The sequence below is a fragment of the Mesocricetus auratus genome, unplaced genomic scaffold (assembly GCF_017639785.1).
Source record: "Mesocricetus auratus isolate SY011 unplaced genomic scaffold, BCM_Maur_2.0 Super-Scaffold_4256, whole genome shotgun sequence".
NCBI lineage: Eukaryota > Metazoa > Chordata > Mammalia > Rodentia > Cricetidae > Mesocricetus > Mesocricetus auratus.
In genome coordinates, this window is record NW_024429182.1 from 132136903 (window position 1) to 132161680 (window position 24778).

Here is a 24778-nt window from a genome sequence, read left to right on the forward strand (position 1 = left end):
GGATACTCCAGATTCAAACAACACAGAAGGTTGGAGTGGACCTGATGAATTCCTACAGCCTAGTGACCTTTTCTGAGCTGTCATGTTGTCACAGTATGGTTGCACTGCCAGACCTAAGCTGCAACGTTATTTGCAGATAAGATCTTTGTACACAATCAAGGTCAACTAAGGTCTAATTCAGTATGACTGATGTGATAGTTAATATTGTCAACTTGATAGAATCTAGAATTACACACACACACACACACACACCCCTTTGGGTAAGTCTGTAAGGAATTGTCTACATTAGATTAATTGAGGTACAAAGACCCATCCAAACTGTGGGTGGCACCTTTCCTTGAGCTAGGGTCCTAGACAGCATAAAAAAGAGGAAGCTGGCTGGGCTACGCCATTCACCCCCACACCGTGCCCTCTACTTCCTGGTGGCAGATGGTATACACAGCTGCTTCAAGCTTCTGCCACCATGATGGACTGTACCCTGGATGTGAGTCAAAAATAAGTTCCTTCTGTAGGGGTATTTTACCGCAGCAACGGGAATGGAAACTAACATGACTGATAATCTTACAAAGTTTTTCCTGTTAGACAGAGCTCGGGGGTCTCCCGTGATGCAATGTTGAAGTGTTTTACGTTGTTGCCTCTTTGCTTAGTTTGCCTTGTTGAGTGGGTTTGTGTTGTTTGCTGTTTGTCACAAACAAAGAACTGAACAAGACACAGTAGCGAAAGAACAGACTATTAAAAATGAACCAAGTGCGGAAAGCCATAGACGGAGAGCAGGCTCCAGCAGGTGCCTGGTTTTATTATAAGAGAAAGAGTTTGCTGAAGGGTGGACCCTTGAGGATATCCTAGGTGATTGATTTTTTTTCTGTTCACTGGGATCTGCACCACCCCTGAGGAGATCCAGGATCGTTCCAAAGGATGGTCTTTCTCGGTTTTTGGGCTTGGAGTTAATCTTATGATGCAGAATCACATGATCTGAGCCTACCTTACTACATCACTTGGTAAGAGGCAGAAATACCAGTGAAATCTATGTGAAGGTTAGGCTGTCCTATCACAAGCCAAATGGCAACAAAGATGACTGGCAAGCCACCAGTCCTTTCCTGTAGAGCCCTCAAAGGAACCACCATACTAGCACCTTGGTCTTAGATTTCAGTCCTCCAAAACTTCGAGAGTACAAACTCTCACTCCCCAGCAGGAGGTACCCTGGAGATGACAAGTCTTCATATCCAACCACAGATGCAGGTACCTCAGACCCAGCCCAAGAACCCTGCACCATTCTCTTGGGACTTTCTGAAGAGTATGCAGCCTGCTTTCTGCTCTGGGGCCTGCCTACAGCAACAACACCTTCGGGCTGGTTGCCTGGTTTGAGTGTGTAACAACATAAGAACTGTTACCCCACACACAAGGTGCAGAGACCCTGCCCACTTCCTGTCAGCTCCTGCTTCCTGGAACCCCGAAGGAGCTCACGGATGCCCTGGGCCATCACCACTGGGTCTCCAACAATGCATCATGGAGGGTTGAAAGTACCCTGACAGCAGAGCCAAGAACAGTCTTTCCCAGGGTGGGACATGGTTGGCAGACCTCCTGGTCGTTTGTCCTCCACACACTGCTGGTTCTCCTCTGTACCTTTTACTCTCTGAACGCACACATCTGTAGTTCCAACCCACCGCAGATCAAAACTGTTTTTATTCCAAAAGTCCTAAAAAGTCAAAACATTTCTCACCTATCAAACCTTCCAGACAACAGCAGAGACCCCACGAATGGTATGGGCGTGGTCTAGCCTATTCCCACCCTGTGGTCTCTCTACAGTATGTGGTGGGGCCCCTGTGCTGTGGTATTAGGCTTACAGTGGCCCAATCCACACTGAACATGGGTGCAGTAATGCTTCTTGCCATCCTCTAAAGAAGAAAACAAGCATTCATATAGCTGTTGCATCATACGAGGTGTCAGAAGGCATCAACGAGGATGTGTACATGTGTAAACTTTGAACACACATAAGGGAACGGAGCATCCTGGAGGATCCAGGAACCCACCTCGGGGGATCCAATCCACATGGATACCATGTGACAACTGCAAATATGAATGTCTCAAACCAGACAATGCTGAAAATCAACATGAATGTATTAGAGTTTTGTTAGAGAAAGGTAAGGCTGTTGCTTAGCATGTTAATGGGGACTTGTCCCAACTGCACATCAGGAAAAGCTGGAGTTGGGAAATGCATTACACTTACCGGCTGTCACCACACAAAGTCCAGCCTCCACGGGGTCACCTAGCCGAGCTTCAATGGTGCTTCAATGATCAGAGAACTGCAACAGAAAGATCACAAACATGGCCGTCAGCAGACTGGGAAGGCAATCCACTTCTTCACAGACACAGGACAGAGTCAGAACCCAAGAATTCTCCTGAACAGACAACATCTGGAAATATAGAGTGCAACTGGTCATGAGTTCCCTGACATCTTCACACATAAAGGCCACCATAGACCACTAATTGGCCTACAGTCTGGGGCCACGCTGAGTATGTGAGGGATAGACTTCTCAAACTGTTCTGCAGGAAGACCCTGAAATCAATCAAATTATCCCTCCACACCCCCAGACCCCCACATTCCCATATGATCATCATCAAGGCTCTGTTTGTCCCCAGCTTGTTTTTTCCCAAAGTAGCAAAACACAACACAAGGCCCAGAGCTCTGTGCCATTCAAATAGCTTCTCTTAAAACACTGTTTGCGACATGTGGATGGACGCTTCTGCCAAATGCAACAAACAAGGACCCTGCAAGGAAACAGTGACCTTGCTCAAGTGCTGGTGCTTGAAGAGAGCCAGCAGGTGGGCAAGAGACACCATGTCCTCAGTGGCTTGCTTTTATTTTCAGCCCTGAGCTGCAAAGACAAGCACCTTGGTCCCCATCTGCTCAGGGGAGAGTCCAGGAATCCTCCACACCTGCCTGAGTCTCAGAGAATGCTGCGGCCCAGACTCCAAGTTTGCACCACCTCCTGCGCATGCCCTCAGTTCCTTCCCTTACACCATGCCCTTTCAAAGCAGGAGCTGACCTGGGAACCCATGCTTCCTTGAGCTTTAAGGCAGGCCCCTGCTGCTCTCTCTCCTGCAATTTCTTCAGACATATTTTCTGTCCACCCAGCTAGAACCTCCCCAACTTCTGGGATCCATTATAATGCCTAAGAAACACAAACCAACTCTCGTGGTGTGGATGGAGACACGACAAAACGAGACCCTGACTCTGAAACACAGGACGTAAGGTGACTGAGGCCCAGGCACCACACAGCCCTACCCTGTCACGCCCCACAGCCTACCCCGCCTGTTCTTCTTATCTTCACTCCTGCCATCTTTAGGAGTCTCTTGTTTATTCCTGTGGAATCTCCCCAGAATAGCTCTACTCATTCTCCAAAACCCAACTGGGCATTCCTCCCTGAACTCTGGTAATCACACGGCTCTGCACCTGGCCTAGCTGTATTTCCCAACATTCCTCTCTTCCCCACAGGACTCAGTGCTCCCTCTGGGACATGCCTGGCCTCAACAGATCCCAACCTTTACAAGGTTGAAAACACGTCAGCACCAACACACCTCAAAGGCTGCCTTCAAGAGAGGAGGATAGAGGAGAAGAGATGAAACAAACCAACAAAAATTAGAAAAAGGTCGAGGAGATGGCTCCATGGTTAAACTGTCGTGCAAACATGGAGACAGGAGCTCAGACTGCCCCCCCAGGACCCACATAAATGCCAGTTTGGGGTGGCAGCACAACTGTAATCCCAGCATACGAAGGTAGGGGCAGAGCATCCCAAGGGCAATGCGGCTAGCACCATCAGCCAGATCTGAGTGGCATGGGTGGGTTCAGGCTAGAGAAGGAGGAGCCCATTGAATCAGTGAGGTACATGATGACCTGGGAGAACCCGGGATCACTGGCGTGGCTCAGAGCAGAAGGCAAAGGTCTCCCTTGGGGTGGAACTTATAGACTGTGGGACACTCTCCTTCCACCCAGGATATGCTGATAAAATCATTCAGGAAAAAAGGGAGTACATAGAAAAAGTCTCCCCTGACCTCAGCTGCCACCCCTGGATCCTGGCCATGCATCCTGTGCAGAAGCACAGACGCTGCCCACCAGTCTCCAAAACACAGGCGCCCATCACTGCCTCACTGCACACCTGCCCTTACTAACCTGTGGATGCCACCTGCAGCATGCTCCTGAGGCTAAAAACACATCCACAGTCTTCCTCCAGGAATGCCCCATGGGAAATGGAGGCTGCCTGGGAGCCAGGACAGCTGCAAAGGCCCCGTGGTTCTCTCATTTGCCTCCCAACCCACACCAGTGATGGGGTGGACGACCTACAGCAGGCTACCTGGAGCCGGGTTTAAGTGCTTGACTTCCTTCATGTACCATTACCCAGCAGAAAACCCTCCATCCTGGGCACCTTGGCCCTTCTTTCCCAGGCTGGCCACACTCCAGGCCCACCCAGAGAGCACATTTACAGGGACATGCAGGCCACTCTAGTCACTTATAATCCCCACAATTGTTACACAGCCAACAGAGCTCAGTTCCCAGGGCCAGCTGCTTCCCTCTCCCCTGTACCCGACTCACAGAGCACTGAGAACAAAGAGGTGGGCCCCCACATCCCAAGCCTGCACTTTTCTGCACCCGGACAAGTCACCATGGCTCCCCTCGCTATAAATGTTGACAGGTGGAAACAGTCAAGCTAGTCAGGGGGTGACTTGGCCCACTGGAAAATGCATAGGTAGAATAGCACCCAGCTTCCATCCCCAGGCCCTCCAGTGCCCTTCTCACTGAAATCACTGCATGCAGCAGTCTGGCTACCAGCCCTGCCCACAACCCCTGTGCATACCCACATAGGTCAGCAGGTGCCCGACAACAGCCACTTATAGTTCCCATGGTGTCCCCATCCAGCTCCCTCCCAGGAGGCTCTGGGAATCCCCCTCTACCTAGTATTGGAGATTCTGCTGGTGTAAGAGAACATGGCATTCGGGTCAGCTAACACAAGCAGGACTGTATGGACTGGGGCACAGGGAACCCGGTGCAGGTATATAGGACAGCCAGGTGACCCAGCTTCCAATAGCCAAACAGCAGCCAGAAAGAACCTCCTCCACTCACCACTCACCCCTTGGGCATTCCTGCCCCAAGTGAGTCTTTTACAATCCCTCATACTCACTCTTCCTCTGAAAGACAAATTAAGACCCCTGCTGCATGAATTGATGATACTTTGGTCTCCACTAAACTATTCCCATTCAGTTGATAGTCAGTCCTTGGCTACTCGGACCAAAGCCCCCGTGACATCCTAGACCAGTCTCCTTCCATCACCCCCACAAATTCTACACTGACCTCTGAACTCCACAGCACTGTCCCTGCTCTCGTCGCATATGATCTGGCTCCCTTGCTCATCCTTCAACCCCAACAGGACAACCCCAAGGCCTTTGCACAGATCATTCTTTCAGATATCTACACCTTACTTCATTTCTCTCCCACCATGCTTTTGGGGCTTTTGGGCAGGGATCAGCTTCCTAGCCACACTATTTAATCCACTATCTGTGTCCCTAGCCTTCCCTACCCCTCCCAACTTGAAGCTGCCTCTTGACACTTACCAGCCCTAACATACAACATCTTTTATTGACTGTGGCCGTGCCCGCCTCCCCTCAGTAGAAAGCAGGCTCTATAGAGGCAGCACTGCTCTCTGTCACAAGCTCTCAAGTCAACAGGGGCATCTCTTCAAAATGTCCTTGGCCCTTCCAAACAGTCCTGGGCACCAGACGTGCTCTGTGAACAACCCCCACCCTCACCCTCACTATTGCAGCCGCTACTGTCCATGTTCCAGAAGCTTCAAAGGGGTGGGACCACCCAGACAAGCACCAGGACCAAAGCAAAAAACTTCAGACCATGTGTCCAAGCACTTAAGAAAGTGTTGACCTAGAGACCTTGAGTGTCTCAGCGTGGACGGTGGGAGGGGCATCCAACAGAGAGAAGGAGGGGCACACAGGGAAGGGCGCCCTAGTGGAATCTCATTCTGATGCAGGGCCTTTTCCTGCAAACTACAGCCTGGGAGGTTCTAACTAAGGGAGCGCTCCAGGCTGACCTGCCCAGTGAGGAAAGCTGTCAGTGACAGGGCCTCCCCTGAGGGAGTTCACGGACGAGTGACAGGCCTGAGGGAATTCTATTCTCATCCTGTCCTGCCAAGCCAGCCAGTCACTGGCTCAGAGCCTCAGACTTAGGTCCCAGTGGAGTCACGGCCTGCACGCTCGGTGCCTATCACCATGTGTCAGGAGCTACCTGGGCTCAGTGAGCAGCCATGGCCACCAGGGGGCTGCGTTCACACCCATTGCCTTTTCTGCTTTGTGGACTCTTGAGAGTGTTAGGACTTTGTTTTATGCCAACAAGAAAAAAATCTCCTTTCTAGGAACACCCTCACGATGGTCAAAGGGAGAGACAACAAGAGGAATGTCACAAGTTGTGTGCAATGTCCCCACGTGAGCTATACTTCTCTGTGTGCTGATTAAAGAGCTCAACATTGGACAGGAAAAAAAATGAGGGACATTTGAGGGTCATCTGGCACATGCCTCCTCAGACAAGCAAAGATTAGAAACAATGAACCCTCAAAACACTGACTTGGGTCTTTGAGACAGCCATGCCCACCTCTGGGAGCTGAGGCCCTTGGACTGGGAGGTACTTCTGTACCTCAGGCGGGCTGTCGTGTTAGGTGCCTGGAGCCTAGCGTAAGACCATGGGACCAAACAACACTCTTCTAGGCTGTCAGTTCCACAGTCTCTGAGTTCACACCTCAACCAACACCTCCAAAGCACGCCTACAGGTGACTGGCTTTCAGCTGGTCCAAGCTGGGCCTCATCTCCCCTGACAGGACCCTGCTCCACCCACAGCCTCCTTCTTCCAGAGAGACTACCCATCTGGGATCCCTCTCAGCTCTCTTCCTCCTGAGCTAGCACGCTCTAGTTTCAGACAGACTCTTCTTCCACAGCCTCCCCACCTGCCACCCCGGTTTCCACCGCCCACCCTGGCCTCAACCTCCAGCTGATCCCTGCTCTGACTCTAGTCTGCAGTAGTCCCCTCTGCATGGCTTGATGCTCCCTGCATAAGCGGGATAGTCACAGGCCCGGATGGGGCAATGCCCACCCAACACCTATTTAAAATCAGTACAGCAGCAGAGAGGGAGTTACTGAAATGGGCACAGGCAGGTAATGACGAATGTCATGAAGATACTTAAAGCCCCCGAATTAGATACTGCACAGGGGTGAGCGTCATAATATATTAATTATATCTCCCTAAATCTGATAGTAAAACATCAACCGGAAGTGGGATCCCAGTACCCCCTGCTGCATCCCAACTGTCTGCCAGAGTAGGAGTTCTCAGGATGCTTGGAAAGGCCTCTGTCTTGCTCCATGTCCCCTGGCTCAGCCCCACACCCATGCATCACTGCCATTCCTCAGAGCCACCAGGCCTGCTTCTGGTAGACACCAGCATGGATGACGTCCCTAGAGGCCTTGCAGATAGACGTCACTTGTACCCCACCCACCAATACCTGCACACCTCTGAAAGTAAGCTCAGTATTTGCCACTGCCAACACCCACTGGGACAGAAGTCCTCTGTCTTCATCTGCTGTGTCCTTGGTACATTCCCTGACACTTACAACTGTACTTGATGGTGACCCAATGAGTGTGGACTCAGTGCCCCTGTACTGGGGGTTCAGAATAATCAATGACTTCTCGGGTGGCCCAACTTCAGAATCTGGGATGCTTCAGTCACAACTCAATCCACAGCCCCCCACTATGCGCTGACATATGCATGCCCATCCCCTCATACATCCCCGCACTGGGACAAGGGGAGCTGGAAGCCTTGAGTGTGATTTGGAAGCACAGCTCCAGGCTACAGCTCGGTGGTGCTGCCAAAGCCTCCCAGACCTCCTTAGAGGCCCCCAGGCCCCCACTGCTACACAGGAGCCTGACCCTGAGGGCTAGAGCAGGTTCTGCTCTCTGAATCACCATAGCCAAATGCTACAGGCCAGGCTTCGCTGTGGGGCAGGAAGACAGCCTGTTCCTCAGAGCCACCCACACCCAGGCTATTTCCTGTTTCAACAAAGAGAGGAGCTGGTGGCTCTCCTAATGAAAAAAGTCTCTAAAATCCCCCACCACGTGTATTTATTCTCACAATGAGCTGGCAGGGACGGGAACATTAAAGTGACTTGGGAACTCCTGAGGTACCGGAGACCATGGGCCTCCCTCTGCGCAGCCACACTCAGAATGTTGCACTGTCACCCACCCATGCGCCATCATGAAGAGCACAGCTGGCAAGAGCTACCACCCTGCTTCTCTGTCTAAAGTCTGGTTCTCTGCAGCTCCCATGCACCCGTGAACACCCAACTCACTCATTTGTAGTTCTAAAAAAAAAACAACAACTCCATCCCAAGAGAATGTTCCACACAAATGAGACTGTAGAGCCAAGAAGGATAAGGGGAGAAGTGGGGACAGGGGACCCTCCAGCCAGGACCAGTGCCTCATGTCTCCTATTTAGGTCCTGAAGACATTGGGGGGGGCTTACATCAGCATTGCTCCTTCTCTCGCCCAAAGCATGGGTCATGCCCCATGGCCATTCCTGAACAGAGAAGAGGAGGTTAGCCCTGGAGCCAAGGTACAAGTCCCAGTTCTGCCACTTACCTAGCTCTGTGATACTGGGCATGCTTGCTTAGCCTCTCTGGGCTTTACTTCCCACACCCGGGAATGGGCACAGCTGCCTTCCACCTCTTGCAAGGCTGTGAGATGAGACATGGAGATGGCCTGTGTTCATGAGGCTCTCTTATGATCGGTCGGCTCCCTCATGAAGGCACGGCAAATGCTTGCTGCTGCTACCATTACTGTGGGGTCTGCTTTGCTGAGGAAGGGATTTGGAGAAGTTGGGCGGGGGCAACCTAAGTGAACCCAAGCAGTGACCGGCTGTGCTAGGCTCCTGCCAGAGGGCCCAGAGAGCCAGAGAGACACAAGGAACAATCATTCCCCAGACCAGCCCACCAGCACCACAGCAGGACCCATGGGAAGCAAGCGGGGAAGGAATGTGACAAGGGACATTCCTATAACAAGAGGAAGTTAGTGAAACAAAGGTGTCTGCACAGGAAAAGGTAAGTCAGATGAATCATTGTAACCCTGTCAAATTCCAGAGAAACACAGAGAGGAAGGCACAGAATACACCATGGGCATAAACTAGCAGCATATCCTGTGCGGGCATCGCAGTGGGCAGAGTGACCCAGGCAAGACGTGAAGAACACGGGGAACTGGGGGATACATGACAAGATGCCCAGCAAACTAGAAAGCTGATGCTCATTCTTTTTCTACAAGCCTAAAACCAATGAAAAAGATAGCTTTTTTAAAAGAAAATATTGTATGTAATACGGTAGTCAGGGAGCTAATTATAAGAATGGACATAATTAGTGAGCTATCCAGTAAGCCAGAAAATGGAGCTAAATTTTCCCAGAAGGCAATGCAAATGGACCAGGTTTCTAACCTTCCCTGCTGTCACAATCCCCTTTCTCTTTAGGCTGAATAACGTTAGTGAAACTGCTTGAGGTTTTACTTTCTTCCCCCCTCATTCACTAGAAGGTGAAGGGGAATAGATAGGGAACATGTCAGCCTTTGTCTGGACCCCTGACTTCTCCCAACTATGAATTTGCCAGCTCAGAACCCACAGGAGAACTCCCTGTCTGCACTTAGCAGCTGGTGCTTTTTGGTTTGGGGTATTTCTTTTCCATTAAAGAATATTTTTGGCCAACGTGATGACTCGGCTGGCAAAGGCCAACCCTGACTGAGCTCAGTCCCTGAAACCCATAAGCGGCCTGTGTATGGGGGGGGGGCGTTGAATGTGTTGTAGGAGCTGTGTGTGGTGTGATATGTTACATGTTGTGGAATGTGGTCAGTTGAGTGTAGGGTCAGTGTGGTACATACATATGTCTTCATGTGTATGACATGATGGTGAGATGTGTAGCATTGAAGTGCAACATATATACATGTGTGCATGAAAGTATACAGGTGGGATGTGTGGTTAGGGACAGGGAATGTGTGTGTGTGTGTGTGTGTGTGTGTGTGTGTGTTTGTGTGTGTGTGTGTGTGTATGGGGTATTTGTCTATACTATGGTGTATCTGTGGTATGGGATAGTTATCTGTGGTGTGGGGTGTTTCTGGTATGATGTGTTTGTCTAGAGTATGAGGTGTTTGTGGTATAGGGTGTATACCTGTGATATAGGAATGTTTACCTATGATATGGTGTATATATCTATGGTTCAGGGTTTGTCTGAGTATGGTGTATTTATCTGTGACATGAATTATCTGTAGTTATGTGATGTTGGTTTGTGATATGACGCAATTGTCTGTGGTACAGGGTTTGTCTGAAGTATGGGGTATTTGTGATGTGAATTGTCTGTCTGTGGCATGGGGTGTTCATCTGTGGCATGGGGTGTCTGTAGTATGGGTTATCTTCTGTAAATGGCATACCTCACTATGGATAGCTGTCTGACTGGCAGTTTGTAGCATATGACAGTGACCATCTGCATCTGAGCAGGGCTCTAGATACGAAGTGCTAAGGGGCCAAGTCCCAACCACCAGGCCCTTCTAGACACTGGGACATCACTTAGGAAGAACAAGATGTGTGTCATGGTGTCAAGTTTCACTCACCAAGAGCTGAAGTAGATGAGGGACTGAGAGACAGCATGGCAAACCCTTCATACCTTTTCCTGGAGGTAAGGGAATGTCTTGGATGAGTTCTCAGGAAGAGTTATGCAGGAGGCTGAATTGTTGAGTGGGAGGTGACAGGCAGCCCAGTGTTTGTGGCAGAAGGATCAGAGTATTGGGTAAAACAGTCACCCCACCTATAAACCAGAGTGTCTCATCCACAGTGTAAGCCACTTGAGTGTCCAGAGAAGAATCAAGACACACCATGAGGAAACCATGACCCAGACGGTCCACAGGTACCACCCATGACTAGCTACTGCTTCGAGGCCTGCCTCCACAGCTGGGGTTCAGGTATGTAGTGCTTTCCTACGTACAGATCTTTCAGAACTTATTTTCCTTTCAAGGGACCTAATATGATTATTATCCAAATGTAAAGCATGCTTGAGAGTGAGCTGATTTCCTGAAGTCAGAAATGACAAAGCAGGACATCTGAGAGCACTGGAGCAAAGAGAGTCTGATCCTACCTCTCCTCTGTCTCCCATCTAACCATGGCATGCCAGAGACTGTCAACTGCAACTCCCAGAGGACTTCCGACCCCTCTGATTGTAGTGTAGCCAGAAAAGCAAACACATCATCACAGTCCAGACATAATGGGAACCTCGAGTCTCTATCCAGAACTGCCATTTCTCTAAAGAGTCCCCTCCAGGCCTTCCTCTTGCAGAAAGGAAAGTCTCTCTCTCTCTCTCTCTCTCTCTCTCTCTCTCTCTCTCTCTCTCTCTCTCTCTCTCTCACACACACACACACACACACACACATACACACAGAGAGAGAGACAGACAGACAGACAGACAGACAGACAGACAGGCAGGCAGGCAGGCAGGCAGGCAGGCAGGCAGGCAGGCAGATAGACAGAGAGAGAGAGAGAGTTCCAAAGCATTGACATCGCTAGAGGGATGTCATGGAACCTCACTGAAGCCCAGAAGAAGATACAGCCTCTTGTTCACCAAGATGTCAGACAAGAACAGCATTAGTCACAGAACAGAATATGCCAAAAGGGTTTCAACTCCAAACACAAACAGTAAACCTTATGTGGCTTTATGCTGCAACTGGTGGAATTCTCAAATTTTAAAATAGCAGCAGAAGTTATAATGACAACATTCCGTTAAAATCACGACCAAGCCTGCCCAGAGCAGTAAGGCTCCACAAAGGACTTAAACTCGCTTGATTTGCAAATGTTAAGTATAACTTAACTTGAGCTGCTGCCTATTGTATTATCCAGGGTTCTCTAGAGGACCAGAACAGACAGAATGAATCTATATGTAGATACAGAAAGGGCATTTATTAAAACGGCCTCCAGGCTGTGGTCCAGCCAGACCAACAATGGCTGTCTACCAACAGAAGGTCTAAAAACCCAGTAGTTGTTCAGTCCAGGAGACTGGAAGTCTCCTCTGGTCTTCAATATATGCCAAAATCCCAAAGTGGGTTCTAATACCAGTGAAGGAGTGGGCTTGCCAGTGAGAGCAAAAGCAGGTGGGCAAAGAGAGCAAGTCTCCTTCTTCCATGTCTTTTATATGGGCTGCTAACAGAAAAAATGGCCCGGATTAAAGGTGGGTCTCCCCCACCTCAGATGACTTCAATAAGAAAAAAACCTTCACATGTGTCTAGTTGCTAGGGTTTTAGTTAATTCCAGATGTAGTCAGGCTGACAACCAACTTCAACTTTCTAAAGTTCAACCAATCAGATGCAGCCAACACATCCAGTTCTCTAACTAGGGGATTTCCAATTGGATAGACCAAGTGAGGCAACTGTGTGGTTGTAACCAAAGAAATGTTTGCTTTGCATCATTTCCATGTCAGTTCTGAAAAATGGTAAGCACTGCCTGGCAGAACTCAGCCTCCTCCAGTTTGGAGCTTCCCAAATCATTATTTAGCTGAATAAACTATAAATTTGTATTGTGCTCAGTCTACCTTTTAACAAAAATAAACTGCACAGGCAAGGACAGTGGTCCTTGGTGTATAGTAGAACCCTATCACCTCACCCAGCACCCAGAGTACACTGGGACTGCAGAAGGATTTTCCTGAACCTATCTAGAAACTATGGGAAGACTGGTGGTTGACCAGTTATCCCATGCCACCAGGAGGCAGAAGGGCACAGCTCCTCCCAGGGTTAACTCCCCAGGGACTGGGTGAAGTCAGAAGATAGTCCAGCATCCAGAAAGAATGAACGGACAGGCAAAGGCACTGTGGCCTGAAAAGCTCCTAGAGGTGGAACACATACAGAATGGTAGACTTATGGTCCCCAGTGAGGCACGAACTAGACCGCAACATCACCTGCCACACCACTCCTCTGGCTACTGTGAAGACAAAGCCAGCACATAAACATGGAGGCTGTGGACTGACAAGAAACTGGGGTAGCCATAGCAGAAGGGTTTGGAGAACAGTACACTTTAACCTCAGCTACTGAGCCACTTGACCAAGCCAACCCCTTCTGGTCAAGAAGTTCTTGCTTTAGTCTGTGTCCATATCCACTAGAGACAAAGGCCAGTACAGATGATTCTGCTTTATGTGTGACTGCTGGTTAGTTACATTTTGTTTGTTCATTTGTTTTAATCAACTTAACACAAGTTAGAGTCGTCTAGGAAGAGGGAGTTTCAATTAAGGAACTGCCTCATCAGACTAGCCTGTAGGTGAGTACATGGGGATATTAATTGATGAATGATGTGGGAGGGAACAGATCCTTGTGGATGCCACCCCTGGATGGGTGGTCCTTAATGTATAAGACAGGTGGCAAAGCCCACCAAAAAGCAGTGTTCCTCTGTGACACTGTCTTCAGTTCCTGACTTGAGTTTCGGCTTCGGCTTCTCTCAATGGATTATGACCCTGAATACATGAGTCAAATAAACCCTTTCCTCCCCAAGTAGCTTTTGATCATAGTCTTTAACACAGCAATTTCAACCTAACTAACAAAATAACAAAACCCAATAGTCCCTGCCACAGACTATACTGGTGTACTGATAAGCAATCTGGCTGTGGCTTGCCTATCATGGGCCTGCAGGAGGTAGTCAACCAACATTTGCCAAGGGACAAGGGAAGCAATGGGGAGGATGCCATGCCCCCAATCTTTTCCTAGTAGTTTTAAAGTAAATACCTGAGGTCTCAAGGTACCATTTAGGGAAAGGCCCAGGGTACAAGCATAAAGGTCTGGAGACAAGACAGGAGCTTGAGAGGTTGTTCCCTAACCCTATAAAGCCCCGCAAGAAACAATCTAACTCCTCTCCTGTCTCTCTGGGACAGGAAGAATGAAGAAAGAACAGCCTTCCATCTCTGTGAGTCCTGCTAGGTTAATTCTGTGGGCTTTGTTCTCATGGTGTCCTCGACCCCTCTGCCTCCTGCAATCCTCCTCCCTCTCTTCTGCAGGGTTCCCCTGGCTCCACCTAGTGTTTGGCCATGGGCCTCTGCATCTGCTCCCATCAGTTGCTAGATGATGCCTCTCTGATGACAATCTGGCTAGATATCGATCTGTGAGTATAGCAAAATATCACTAGGAATCATTTCATTGATTTTTTTCCAGTCACGTTTGGTTCTATTCCTACATCTCTAGACTGTCCTGCCTCTGGTTCCTGGTCATCTGGGAAGTAATATGGACCCTGTATGAGTCTGAGCTATGTCCTCTGCATATATGTTATGGCTGTGTAGCTAAGTGTTCTTGTGGGACTCCTAACATTGGGAGCAGAGTGGGGGAGTCTCTGACTCTTTTACCTGTACTTTCGACCCCTTTCCTCCTGCTGAGTTGCCTCACTCAGACTTGATGAGGGTTTTGCCTAGTCTTATCTTAACTTGCTAAGCCATGTTCAGTTAATTTTTTTAAGTGAAACAAGGAGGAGGAGTGAATCTCTGGGTGAGGGGAGGGGAGGGGAAGGGCTAGGAGGAATAGAGGGAGGGAAAACTGCAGTCACTGGGATGTAATATATGATAGAAGAATTTTTTAAAAAGGAATTTTAAAAAAAGAAAACTAAGAAAGATAGCAGAGGAATATCACAAGACCTAAACTGAAGGCCCCACAGACCAACCCAGACTCTGCAGCCTGTAGCCTTTTACTCAGGCCTATGAAGGACTACAGAGGCCAGGAGCAGGGCTTTGGCAAGGCTTGGCCATCAGGGCACTCTATAGGCTGCACACAGATTCCAAATCAAAGATTCAGTCTTGTGGGGAGATACACCTCATCACCCACCCAAGGACACCTAAACCCCTCCCCAGATCCCACAGTTCAGAATCAAAGCAGGAAAGGGCAGGCCTGTGAGTGTCCCCTGCTTCCAGATCATCTCAGAAACAGAAATGCTCTGGTTGGCCTACAAGTCAGCCTGGCTCTCACATGCCACGGAATGAGAGGAGGAGGGCCTCTCTGAGTCCTGAAAATACTTTTGGGCCTTCTACCCAGTAACAAAAGTTAATTCAAATAATTTTCTCTCAAAGCCATTTCAGAGAGGTGAGATATCTCAAGCCAATGCAGTTATTAGAGAGAACTGTTAGAAAACTAAAATCAAAAACTGGGCATGGTGGTTCAACGCTATACTTTGGGGCCAGTGTGGGCTACAAGGCAAGACCCTGTCTTTGAAAACAATTCAGATAAATATAGCACCAGAAGTAAGGAAACAAAAACATTGTTAAAAAGTCACTGTATTGGATTTCAGAAATGCTTGTTATAATACATATTACATGTAGCATATAATTATATAATATAATATAATAATGAATTTCAGAAGTGCCTTAATGTAATGCATTCTCTCTTTGCACCCATCTGGAGACTCTGAGTGATATCTCACTCATGCAGCTCCTCGACCTCACTACTTAGAGGGGTCATCACGGGAATACATCCATCTCCATGCCTCTGCCACTTACACAGAAAGAAACCTGTGATCTCCCCTCAAGCAGTTGCTGCTCTGATTGGGATCATAGCATCTCCAGGGGGATCTCAGACAGGAGAAGGGACTTTTCTCAAAGCCATGTTGTACTGAGTGGTCAGGAACATGTTTGCAACAACTACCTATTGTTTTCTTCAATGTGAAACATTAGCAAATGGCTCCAATGATGTGTATTTTAATTGAAATGCTCCGTTAAAAGGAAGAACAGGAGTCTGAACAGAGCTCCAAAGAAAAACAAGGCAGCATCATTCATGGCAGAATGTAAGTGGGTTTGGGGGGTAAGGGAGGACACATTAGATTAAACATCTCACTGTGGCACTATGGGTCTGGGCATCTTATCTCTACCCGGCAGAGTGGCAGACAAGCTCACGCCATAGGTACTCACCCCATTGTCGGTAAGTGACAATTTTATTTGTTCTAGAGAAGCAAAATGAGGCAGGGCTGGTGGCTGTGTCCTTTCTTCCCAAGACCAGCTGCAGCCACCCTTCCCCGGCTCCTGTGTGGCTGAACAAACAGCAGGAAGGCAGCCAGAGAAGACCCTGGACTCTCTGAAGCACAACAGACCTGCCACGGCTCCAGAACCACAGACGAACACCCTGCAGCCAGCCTGCCTCTGCTGTAGCCAAAACCGAGATCTCATCTGCTTGAAGTTCTTTTTAAGCATCGGTTTATCAGTGTTTCCTATGACAAAACCTAGAAGTTTTATAGAAATCCTCTTTCTTTCTAAAAAGCACAGAATATGAAACATCATTTTGTGATGCTGATTTTTTTAAGACTGGATGGCACTGAGATAATACCCTAATCCCAAGACTTTTAAATCCTGAAATGTTAAATTTTTAAGTTTCAAGTAATAATGGATCCCATTTTCCAGAAGGCAAGCTACATCTAGCGACCTTGTTAGATAGCTGACAAGAAACAAACTTGAAATGGATGTGACTAGCCAGGAAAAACAGAGAGAAAAATCACTCTATTATCCAGTAGGACTTCCAAACATTCTAGAACCCAGCTGTGGTTCCTAGGAAAGCAAAGTACCCTTTCCCAAACAGCCAGTGATAACAGAGAAGTATGATGGGGATCTCCTGGCTAACCCAGGTCGTGTGGTGTAAGCGCTGAGTACAGCCTGGGGCACTATGTGGAAAATGCCTTCCCGGGGACTTTCCATGGGCAGGAACCTTTCTACTCCTTAGACACAGGCTATAGATGGAGGCATTACCCCAAAACACGTCACACCCACTGGGGGCAGCGCCTCCACTGACTGCCTACCACATTTGTCAGGAAAAGCTATGCCAAGCCTATGGCCCCTCCCATTACCAGCACCTTCCATTTCCTGCCTGGTGTCATTGGGCATCTTACATTGTGAGTTCCTTCCTTATCCTGCCTATCCAACGATGGACACCACCAGCTCAGCTTTACCAAGAGACCTGAGGAGTAAACCTGACAGATGGTCACTGTGTGTGGCCCCAAAGAGGTAAGACAATCCTCTTGCTCGGACCAAAAAGACCAGACGCCACAAGAACATCTCTTATAAATGACATTACCCAGTCTGGATTTCCCCACCCACAACTTCATCTCTCCAATCATTTCCCATCTTAATTCCTGGGATGGTGGCTCCCAGAATTCTAAACACATTCAGCTCTGTTTCTGGGTATGTCAACTGCAGAAGAGTTTTTACCAACATAGTCATCTGACAGGAGAGAATCTAAGGCTTGGACTTCACAAGTACTGCTGCAACTGGGTATGAGCGCCCCAGCTCTTGCTATGACAAACATGGCTTTCTATTGTTTCCAGAGCTTGAGAAGGAATGGGTGCTTCCAGAGGTCCATCCAGTTCTGAACACACAGCTGCATCCAGCTGAAGGCCTGGAAGCCCACAGCCTCCAGGACGGATACAGCCATCTCCATGAACAAGCCCTGTCTTTTAATTCCACAAAGCCCAGTGTAGAAACAGGCCCCATAACACATGTTTTAATTCTGCAGACCCTGTATAGGAGCAGGCACTAACACACATGTTGCTACTGCTCTCTGAGGAACTGGCTTTGGAGCTCATCTGCAGCCTTCACACTTGGCGGACTCGGATGCTCGTGCAAGTCGGTGTTCAGATGCCAGAGGGAGTTCTCCCCCCTGCCTTCTCTATCCACAAAGAGAGTGTCTCTTCAGAGACCACGAGCAGCTGAGATTAAGGTCTCTCTTGCTTCTTGGGCTGTTTTTACTACACAAGCTACTCCTGGTATCCAGCAGATGAACAAATTAACACCTTAAAAAGGAAAGCCAGATAGCAATGAGAGATTATTATAAATAATAATGTAAGCAATCAAAAGGCCAGAAGGGTTTTTGAAAGTTTCATCACAGAGAAACTGTATTTGTTTGAGAAAACAGATAATGTTTAGCCTGATTTAAATTTTGTGCAATGTAGACATGTATTACATTACACAGTACCTTATATACATAGTTTCTGTTTGTAAAAGTATCAGTTACAAAGCAAATGTATTGACGAAGGAAAGTCTGGCCCAGCTACCTCAGGAGTAAACTTTGAGGACATCACGTTAAGTGAAATGAGCCAGGCAGAAAATGGCAGACACCATTTGAGTCTACTTAGATGAAGTGCTGAGAAATGTCAGGTTCCCAGAGACAGGGGTGGAACAATGGCTGCTGGGGGCTGGAGAGGAATGAACAGTCATGACGGAATGAGTAAGATGAAATGTTCTGCAAGGATGGGCGGCGACTAACACACATCAGGGGGAAGGCACATAACACACTAACCTTACAGATAAAAGTGTATCACATGTGAGTTTCACGTTACATATGTTTTACCGTAACTTTTTTAACTAAGGAAATAAAAATACCCTTGATGAAAGAACAGAAGAGAATCATGTCAGTCAACTCATTCCTGATCCTCCACTGACTGAGTGACCGTGAGCCTGGAATAGCCAACAGGAAATTTCCCGATGTGAAGAACAAGACCCCAGAGAAGCAGCTATGAGAGTCACAGAAAGGGACTCTACAGGAGCATGCCGTGAAAGCTGAAGAGCACAAGGGACCTCCTCTAGAATGTATAAGAGCAGGTGGCACCAGCCAGGCCCCAAGCCTATCCAGGGCACCAACCAATAACGGGCACAGGCCCACACTCACAGACACTTCACAGAAGACGGAGGACACAGGAGGATAGTGCCCCAATGACAAGGAGAAAATTGTAACAGCATGAAAGCTGGTTCACTTGCTTGACTGCTTGTTTATGCAGTGGTGGGGAGTGCTCCCTAGACCTGGAGCATGCTGGGTAAGCCCTCTCCACAGAACAATACCCCTCAACCTTCTCATGATGGTTTTGAAAGAGACTTCAGAAAGTCTTTTCTCGGTAAGTCAACAGCCCAAGTTCTGACACTTTGACAGACATCTTGACTCAAGCAGACGCACACCATTCACACCTGGAGAAAAGCAGACAAAGGCCACAAGAGTCCCTGAGGTTCCTGGGCTAAAGCTGAAACGTGCCCTTCATTCTACAAATGCTCCAAGCCACGCTGGGGAAAGGTACCAACACCTTTGTTCCACCCTTCCTGAGCAAAAACCTCCTGATACTAAGACACCCACAAACACAAGTCATTTAAATGCTGGAACATCACAGTGAGCACCTTGCTGTCCTCCCTGACTCTTCATCCAGGAAGCATCTTGCACAAAATGCTCAAAAGGCCATGGGCCCTGCAGCAGAACAGCTCTGACCTGGATGCAACGTGTTCCGGGTCATATAAGGCACACTAAGGGCCACTTGGGTCCTGAGGCCAGTGAGGTCAGGTGCAGGTCTCCTTCTCTGCCCCAAACTTCCTGGGCTGTGGTTGGCCCATTTGATCCTGGTCCTGGCAGATGAGCCAGGATCCACCCAGGCCACTATGGGAGCAGAACTGTGAGGCAGGCTTCGATCATGGCAGCTCTCATTAAATGAGAAGAAAGTGGCCTATTCTGAGAAGAGTCACATGTAGGTAGTTAAAGGTTGTCACCATCCATTCATCTGAAATAAAACCTATCCCATTAGGAACACTGCAGTGGCAGCCCATTTCCAGTACTGTGCTCCAGGGTCAGGCCAGCTGTCAGAAGATACAGGCTGAAAATTGAAAATCAAAGAGCCACTCACAGTTTTAGACAAAGGAAATGATGTGCATGTGGGCAGATGTTAAATTCTCCCACATGAAGAGCTGCCCCAGATGTGCACCAGGGTCCCTAATAGAAGTCACTCCGGATTTCTCGTCCTCAAGCAATGTTCAGGCACAGGAGGGCCAAGGATGCTTCCTTGACCAGGCAGCCCTGGCTGAGTCCTTGATTGGAAGAGTGCTGTCTTGCTAGTTGAGGGATACCCAACAAGGCCAGCGTTGCTCTCACAAAAGCTACCTGCCCCGTTCTCAGCTTTTGCCCTACAATTCTAGAACCCACCCCAAACTGGAAGGAATGGGTCAAATAGAGCAGAACTCACAGTCAGCTGGTCAAGGAACTATATCCTTTATAATGCTGGAGAGTCCCCCAATCCTTGGTGTCAGGCATCTGGGCTGGGCTACCAGCAAAGTAGGGTAGCTCTAGAAAATACCCAGCAATGTATAGAACCCTAGGGAGAGAGAGCCCTCCACACTCGGGCAAATTCTACCTAGCCAAGATGCTAACCACAGTTTCGGTAACAAGTTTCATAGCTTACAGGCGTTCAGGGTCAGAATTTTAAAAACAAGAGGTTATCTGGCTTAATGGTAGAGCGCTTACCTAGCATATGGAAGACCTTAAGTAGAATTTCCTGAATCTCAAAATAAATGAATGAGAGGGTACAGAGTTTCGGGAATTCTGAGTACCAAGACCCTCGGCCTGCAGATGGTAGGTGCCTACAGGTGCTCAGCAGATGGCAGCCTCAGCCAACAGCACAACAGAAGGGGGCCCTGCTCAGACTATCCGTCCATGGCTCTGTGACATCAGCCCCTCCTCCTCCTTTTTTAGTGGCATTTTAGCTATGTAAGATCAACCATATATCAATCACATTCCATTTGAAAATAAGCCATTCAGAAAAGCACATTAAGAGATGGCCAAATTGATGTAGTACATGCATTTGAACCCATGGCCAATTTCGTATGCCATTCCCAAAGCCAAGTACATTGACTGCCTCCTTGGAAGCATTCAATTGATTTCTGGTGTGATCTTCCCACTTAGCGGCTAGGCTCACTAACCCTGGAGTCAAAGGGGGGCCAGTCCTCCTCACTGCCCCTGAAATGAGGGCACGTCTCCTTCCTTCTTCCCTTGCCAGCTCTGCAGATGTTGCCTAAGGTCTCCCACATTGCAGAAGCCAGCTCTGCCTATGTGCACCTCTGGCTCTGGATCTGGGCTGCCCTTGGGTAGCCCGGTCTTCTTGCTGGCTGCCTTCCACAAAGCCGGCCAAGCTTGGCCTCCATTGGCTGGTGACAGTCTGGACAATAGTTCTCCACCACCCCCATCAATTCCACCTCTATGCTCGCCCCCCCTCCCTCCCTCCCTCTCCCTCTCCCTCCCTCCCCCTCTCCCTCCCTCTCTCCCTCTCCCTCCCTCCCTCCCTCTCTCCCTCCCTCTCCCTCCCTCTCCCTCTCCCTCTCCCTCACTCCCTCCCTCCCTCTCTCCCTCCCTCTCCCTCCCTCTCTGTCCCTCCCTCTCCCTCTCCGTCACTCCCTCCCTCCCTCTCTCCCTCCCTCTCCCTCCCTCTCTGTCCCTCCCTCTCCCTCTCTCCCTTCCTCTCCCTCCCTCCCTCTCCCTCTCCCTCCCTCCCTCTCCCTCTCCCTCCCTCCCTCTCTCACTCCCTCCCCCTCTCCCTCCCCCTCTCCCTCTCCCTCCCTCCATCCCTCTCTCCCTCTTCCTCTTCCTTTCCCTCTTCCTGTAAGGAGAGGAATCCAGACTGAACAGGTGGAAAATGAGGTAGGCAACCTGCGGGATGCTACAATGAGCAGATTTCCAGCAGATAGGATGTTGATAAAATAAACCCCAAGCCCCGAGATTGGACCAGACCTCAGCTTCCTCTCTTCTCCATCAGACGTCTAACCCAGTGAGACCTGACCATGTAATAGGAAGAACAATCCCTCATTTGCCCAGTAGTGGGCAGCCCAGAGCCACATCTCCCTACTGACTCCCACTGATGGAAAGAGGTTAATTTCTTCTAACATCACCTACCAACCAGCCCCCAAGGGGCCAAGCACTGATAGAGACAACCTAAAGATACCAGGTGGGCTAGGCCAGGTTGGCTGGTTTATTTCATTATATAATACTCTTCTTCCCAAGCACATGAAGAGGGGCTGGAGAGGTGGCTCAGCAGTCAAGAGCACTGGCTGCTCTTCCAGAGGATTCGGGTTCAATTCTCAGCACCCAAAGAGATTCATAACCATCTGATATTCCAGTTCCATGAACTCCAACACCCTCTGCTGGCCTCCTCAGACCCCAGATATACCTGCAGGCAAAATGATGGTATACATAAAAGTATTTTACCCAAAAAAAAAATAAATGATGGCGAACCAGTGTTAATGGCTATAATGTCTTAAGGAAAGATCCCATGTTTTTAAAAGTAAATAAAATAAGATTTAAAATAAAACAAATGGAGTGGGAAATGACTTAGGAATCTAAACTAGCAAGAACAACACCTACCACCGGCCAGGACACCCTACTGAGAACCAGCAGCAATGGGTAGCTACTGCAGTGGATACTACAACACCAAAGCTATGGTGACCAGAGGACACAACCAAGGGTGATACATCACAGGGTCTGGGGCTTCCTTAGAGGAAGGAGTCTGGTCTGAGTCGTGTGGCCAGGAAGCACACCTTGGGACAGCCAGAATGAGGTCTTCCTTTGGCTAACCACCATCACAGTCCCATCTTGGGGTTCATCTATATCCCTGCTCCTCCACAGTCACCGACTCCTTGCTGTGCTGGTCCCCACTGCTTGCATCCTGTGCACTCCTGCCTTACTGTGCAGAGGCCATGGCTCTGTGAGGAAGAAGTAGAGGCCCTCAGAAGCCACCTTGCAGCTTGCTGACTTGGGAGTCCCTACCATCACCACTACATAGCCAGTGACATCACCCAAGGAGTTGCCCTGCCTGTTGCTTCTTCTAGAGAGCGGGAGGTAGAACCGGCATCTAAGGTTCCATGGATGAGTGTTCATGGGCAGGTTCCAGTCGGACCATGGCCCTGGCCTGGAGAAGCCTCAGTACAAGACTCCTTCCCTGCAGAATGCTCCAACTGCACAGAAACAAGGCGCTCTCTCTGACTACCACCTGTGCCTACTCTGGAGCAGAGTGGCCTGGAGGTGACTGAGAACAAACATGCAGGCTCATGTCTGAAGATTCCACTGACCATGAAGCCAAAGGGCTGTCCCCATGGAGCGCATAACTAACCAAGACTCACCACAGTGAGCAAGTATCCAAAGGAACAGACATCCGACAGGAAGGGCCAGAATGGACAAGTGAGTCCCCGGCCATCTAAGCCAACAAGCAAACACCAGCAAGGTGACCAGTCTCTATATGCAAAAGCCAGCAGGTTTGCAGTGACTTCCATAATTGGCTAGAAAATGGGGTGAAGGAAGGCGGTGATTCCAGTGACAACAGCAATAGGAGCTGTGCAGTCTGACTGGAAATCTAGCCGACGATGTGACAACTGCATTCAAACCGAACAGCAAGGCCCTGGTGAAGGACATAAAGAATGAAAAGATTAAGACAAGGAGGAAATGAAAGACGTCTTCTCCTCTGGCCCATACCAACCTTCATAGCTGTCCCAGTTAAAATCCCGAGCAGGCTGGCGTTAGGTCAGCTTACTCTAAAGTGTATCTGTCAGTGGAACGCATGGCAAACACTGAAAGCTAAGGGAGTTGCCAGGTTCGCAAGGGGCTTCCCCAGGTACAGTAACAAGTGAGGCAAAGGGGAGACTCTCCCATTAGGCCAACTGCCTACAAACAGGACTCAGTCCCAGGAGACCATACACACGCTGGAGTAGGTTTTTCAGTGACACCTGCCATTGAGTCGCTCATTCTCCATAAGTGGCCCCAATAAACTCATTGGTTCACTCAGCCTGACTTGGGTGGAATCGTGCCTTTGGTCTGCCATAGGTGTCCCATCTGAGATGAGTAGACATTGTTCACAACTCCCCAGGAAAAGCCACAAAACAGAAATTCTGGTGGAAAATGTAAAAAGAAGAAAAACAAAGAGGCTGTGATCCAGAAATAACAAAGCAGTCCCATGCTTACATGACATTTCTGTTAACAATATGAGCCATGGTGTCTCCATTAAATTCTAATATGTGATGGTCTCCCAAAGAAAGTCACGGCAACACTAGGAAGCTGATACTACCCTGAAAATAAAACAAGTAAATCGGAGAGTCTAGACACATGGAGAAATAACCCTGAACACCTCAACAGCTGTGATGATTGGCACTGTGAACCTGAAGGGTCTGGGGTCACCGAGTAGACCAGCCACCAGGCACATCTTGAGGGATTATCTTGATTAGGTCAATAGAGGCTTCATCCACTGTTGTCAGAAGCCATCCCGGGAGTCCGGGTCCCAGGCTGAGTACACAAGAGAAGCCAGCTGAGTGTCAGCACACATCTCCCTCCACTTTCCGACCGCAGATGCAGCGAGACCAGCTGCCTCAAGCTCCTGTCACCGTGATGGACAGTACCCTCAGGTACAGATTCAGAATGTGAATCAAAATGAGCCCTTTCACGCTTTAGCTGCTTTTGTGTTTTATTTCTGCATTTTGTCACAATGTGGAAAGTAACAAATACCCACGAGCTCCATGTTCAAGCCCTTGGGTTACCAAATAAACCTGTATCCTGGAGAGGGAGAGCTGGGGGTATCTCAGTGGTAGAGTGCAGGCTTACTTACATGAGACCCTGGATTCAACCCCTACCACCAAAAGGAAAAAAGAAGAAATTAAAGTAAAGATACAGAGATGGCTCATTAATAAATAATATTGGGAAGCTGAATGCTCATGTGGGAAAAAAACTACATCTTCAATTTAAACCATATCTAAAAGTATATTGCAGGTGAATAAAAGAAGGTGTGAATGTAAAACTATTGGGAATAAAAAGGAAATAGGAAGCCTGGCATGGTGCCATATACCTGTGACACAGCCCTCAAGAGGTAGAGACAAGAGAGTTGAGAGATCAAGGTCGTCTTTTGGACGAAATGGGTTCAAAGCCA

General features: G+C 48.8%; 1 protein-coding gene across 5 annotated transcripts in view; it reads right to left on the reverse strand.

Moving 5' to 3' along the window:
• Positions 1-24778, reverse strand: part of Apba2 (amyloid beta precursor protein binding family A member 2) — a 226921-nt gene that overhangs the window by 177047 nt on the left and 25096 nt on the right. For all 5 annotated transcript variants that reach the window (XM_013123904.3, XM_005084409.4, XM_040730813.1 and 2 more), the window contains exon 2: positions 2228-2303. The gene's annotated coding sequence lies outside the window, so the exon portion shown is untranslated. The remainder of the gene's footprint in view (positions 1-2227; positions 2304-24778) is intronic.